The 4,704-nt window shown below is 36.8% G+C and overlaps 1 long non-coding RNA gene across 1 annotated transcript; it reads left to right on the top strand.

Annotated features, from left to right (window-relative positions):
• Positions 1-1,212: 1,212 nt before the first annotated feature.
• On the top strand, positions 1,213-2,528 carry LOC311271762. The gene is made up of 4 exons (XR_014624470.1): positions 1,213-1,321; positions 1,455-1,582; positions 1,882-1,897; positions 2,276-2,528. It is a non-coding gene; the product is annotated as an uncharacterized lncRNA (long non-coding RNA).
• The last annotated feature ends 2,176 nt before the right edge of the window (positions 2,529-4,704 follow it).

Genomic DNA, 4,704 nt, shown 5'->3' with positions numbered 1-4,704 from the left:
TTAGATCTACTTAATATAAACATTTAACTCTGACTTAATGAAAAACAATGTTCTTGATCATCATCACCAATAAAATTACAAGCACATGTTCACTTAAATAGCACCACAAAACAGAGACGGTCTTTTTTAATGCAGCTTTATTCAGCAGAATAGTTTTCACTATCAAGCAATTTTACATTTTTCAACATCAGTTGGAGCTGTGACTAAAGTCACTACATCACAAGAGCTTCATGTTTACTAATCCAATTATTTTTTGCTTTGCAAAGCACAAAGATATAGCTCAAACTATATCTTCAAAATCAAGAACTGTGGGTCAGTGTAACCCAGTTCAAATCATCTCCGTCTTCACAAGTACAGCTGTTATTGTTTTAAATATGTCCGTCCATCTCTCTGTGGGCAGACTTTGCCAACACAATAGCATCACAACTGTGTTAGATGCAGTCATAAAACTTCTCAGGTGTGCAGATGAGAACAAAATGGCTGTTTTCAAAATAGACAAAGATGGATGTGGTCCAAGCCACGAGTGCTGTGACGGCCCCTGCCTAACTGTGTGATATTTGGGTGTTGTGGACAAGTTACTGTGTGGTACTGTTTCTCTTTGAAGGTGTTGAGGAGGATGTAGCAGTAGCCAGCCATATCACTACTGAGTAGTCATGGGTCCGAAGGTGATCATGTTTACGGGCCTGCCATTGCAAGATGGTCTCTAGTTTACATTTAATTTCAGAATGTACTGTTATGTTACAAGACTTAACAATAGTGATCTCAGGAACAGCTCCCATTGATTCAGGAAAATGTGAAATTGCTTGATGGTGAAAACATTCCTGCTGAATAAAAAGGTGCATTACAAAAAGGCTGTCTCTGTTTTGTGCCTGTTGGCTTATATGATGATATTTTGCTGATATAACAGATACATTACTTCTTGTCTTAGCAAAAACATCGTGCATTGTCTTTTTAATTATATATACAGTTATAGGACAGAACTTCTAATGGTCACATTTTGTGAGGCCATAGAGCCGGGGGATGATAAGTAGTGTTGTGTAACTTTGTGTCACCGTGAGGACAGTGAAATGTCCCGTCATGACAAAGTGAGATTAGATCAACATCTTGTCATCCATGTGGAGAAATGGACATTGCAAAACACATTGAGAAATATACAGTAGAATGAGTGGATAAGATTATTCCGTCTCCATCCTTATAAAGAGACGGGTAACTCACGACTGCTCAGCAGAGACGTCCACATCACCTCTAGATCTCACAGTGCTCACTTTGCTGTCTGTGACACCAGTTTTTTTTTTGGTTCTGACAAACAAGCTGTGGAAAGGTGAGAAGTCAATTTAATCCTGATGTTACTTTAATAAATGCAAAGTCTTTTAGATGAGATGTGATGACCTTTGACACTGGTGAATGAAGGCAGTGAATGATTCTGGATGTGGCCATTGTGATTTGTTCCTCAGGATGAAGTGTGTTATGATCTTTCTGGTGTTGACGCTGGTCGTCCTCATGGCTGAACCCGGGGAGAGTGGTCCTCAAACCGGCGGTTGTAGCGGCGATAACAGTAATTGCGGTGGTGGCAATGGAGGCGGCAAGTCACAAGTGTTCCTACATACTGAGTTTATGTTAACAGATTGACCTCTGATTTACACAAACAGCAGGCTACTTTAGTCTGAGATCAACAAATCACACTTGACTGCACTAACTGACTACATACAACTTCATTTAGTTCTGTGTTTAGCTAAAACCTTTTATTTAGTCCTGGCATCTCAGATAATAAACCTTATACTAGTAAAGAGAGCATCATTAATGTTCTAGATGTAAATATTTCTCAAATGTGATAATATACTAATGTTTATTTATGTCATTTTCATCTTTTTTTCCCTTTAGGAAACGGACGTAGAAGGTAAGTATCAATGAATATTTTCTGTTGATTTCAAACAGATGAATGAAAGAAATAAAAAGACTTTGTGAAATGCCCCAAACCTATCAAACATAGCAAGCATCAGTATTAACCAGATCCCAAGTTGATGTCTTCAACTACCTTACTTTGTCCAACCCATTTAAATTCACGATGATATAATAGAGGGTAAAGAAGCAAGTCGACACATTTCAGACGCTAGAATCAGTGAATTTCTGTCAGATTTTACTTGAAAAATTATTGCAAAGTTATTCAATTATTGAATATTTGTCAATTAAGATTCTGTTGATTGACCTCTGTTGATAATTTAACTAACTGATTCCTCTCTTTTGTTCCCCCTTCTCTAACTTGGTATGCAAACAGTGTGGAAAGATCCCAAGATGAAGTGGCCGACGACAAATTGATGCGATACGATCAAGACTGAGTCTGTTCTTGATTTTGAAGATATAGTTTGAGCTATATCTTTGTGCTTTGCAAAGCAACAAATAATTGGATGAGTAAACATGAAGCCCTTGAGATGTAGTGACTTTAGTCACAGCTCCAACTGATGTTGAAAAATGTAAAATTGCTTGATAGTGAAAACTATCCTGCTGAATAAAGCTGCATTACAAAAGACCGTCTCTGTGTTTTGTGGTGTTATTTAAGTGAACGTGTTTGTAATTTTATTGGTGATGATGATCAAGAACATTGTTTTTTATTAAGTCAGAGTTAAATGTTTATATTAAGTAGATCTAAATATTGTGTGTGTTGGTGTGATCAGTTTATTAAATGAACACTCATCCTATTTCTTTCTGTTTCTGAATGTACTTGTGTCTCTGGTAAAGCAGCACTTTGGAAATGATTCAATTCTGGCATTTCCTCCAACAATAGATGAATCATTCGGTCTATAAAGCATCAGAAAAACAGTCAACATAACAATTTTACAAGAAACAAGATGATCATTGTGTAAATGGCATGTGTACTGTTTGCTGTTTCCAAAAGAGACAAAGACATTCAAGGTATTAAAATGCAAAATGAGGAAAGAATAGCTAATTCCGTCATTCGACAAGCTGCAATCATCACATTTTGCTTGAAGTTTGACAAAAAAAACTCAGTGGTGAGTAACCAGCTAATCTCTGCAGCTCTAGTACAGATGACACTCGTTGTCCATCCAGACAGGTGTCTCTAATTGATGTGGTTGATAAGACCTTCAGTCAGGTGTAAGCAGGGGCGGTCCTGGCTAGATTTACACCCTGGGCGAACCATCCCTTGGCAAAAAGCTATATCACATGTAGCTTACAAAATGCCATGTCAATGTATATTAGAAGTTATTTAAGTTAGCATATAGCATATAGCATTAAAAATTCAGGACTCTGTGTGAATTTGCACTTGTTGTGTTGCAAACACAAAGTAGCCCAGGTTGCCTATGGGTGAAATTAGTTGCATGACATGATGCCTCAATTCTAATAGTTGCTAGTTCAGCAAAACTACAAACCAAATACAGTCGTCTTCTGTGGCTAAGTAGCAACATATTAGCAAGAGGCTAATAAATAGCCTATAGGCTACTGTCACTCACGTCACTCATAGAAATCTGCATACCTTTATCTTTTGCCTGTTTCTCCTCTTCTTCTTTTCTTCTCTTTCTGAACTGGGCACCTGATGGCTTCTTTGGTCTTTTACTTTGATCCATGATGAAGACGAAGACTCGACATCATTACCGATGTCACATGATGTAAACAAATTCACGTAGATGCCCGTTGGAGGCGGTTTGTGTTGTGCGGCCTGGGATCATCAGTCTATCCCCCCATGTCACACTGGTTTGAAAGGAGGTCCAATTAAGCAACATTAAAACACATGCAGTGGCTTTAAAGTCCTGCAGTCTTGTGTATTTGCGTTGTGTGTCAGGCTGCTGTTGTCTGGCTGTTAGTCAGTGTAACTGTGACTTTTAACAAAAGCATCAAGCTCTATTTTTGACTCTCTCTGCTGATAATTTGACTACTTTTGTTTTCAAATGTAATGTTTTGTTTTTCTCTTCTGTAACTTGGTAAAGAAGAGTGGAAAGACCCCCACCTACAGTGGACAACGACTCAAAAATCTACTTTTCTTACAAAAAGGGCCTTTAAATATTATGATAAAACATGTATTTATACTGCTAACGCTCCTCCATCATTTAATGGTTCCAGCTTCTCAAATGTAGGAATTAGCTAATTAACATATCATTTTTTAATTTTTTTTCCATCATTTTGTTTTTATTGTTGTTTTTATAGGAAAAACATACATACACACGGCCAATAAAATGTGCCATCCATCAAATTATCACAGAAAACTACATGTAAGACAGTACAAGGACAGAGAACAAGGACAAAGGGAAAAACAGAGACCGAGCATTATATACAGTATATATTCTATCCGATATACATCATATGTATAATTAATTACATCCAGTTGGTGTTAGTTGGTGTCTTTCTTGAGTGGTCCCCAACATTTTTAATTTTGTCAGGGGGGGGGGGTTATCTATAAAATGAAAACTGTATTTTTATATTGCCTATGTATTTTTAATGTGTGTTGTGTAGTGACACCGAAATAAAGTTTATCTATCTATCTATCTATCTATCTATCTATCTATCTATCTATCTATCTCTATGTACCAAATGGTACATCGTATTATGTAAACTTAATAATACCCCAAATTATACATATCATATACACAAAAAAAAAAAAGAACAAAACAATATTATTGTAAAGGGTGCAACTCTTCAGCATCTCAGGTTACCGTAACATAGGGACCCCATATTTTCATGTATATATCTTGC

The sequence above is a fragment of the Pagrus pagrus genome (assembly GCF_965226575.1).
Source record: "Pagrus pagrus genome assembly, chromosome: 16".
In the NCBI taxonomy this organism is placed as follows: domain Eukaryota; kingdom Metazoa; phylum Chordata; class Actinopteri; order Spariformes; family Sparidae; genus Pagrus; species Pagrus pagrus.
This window is presented reverse-complemented; position numbering and strand designations above follow the sequence as displayed.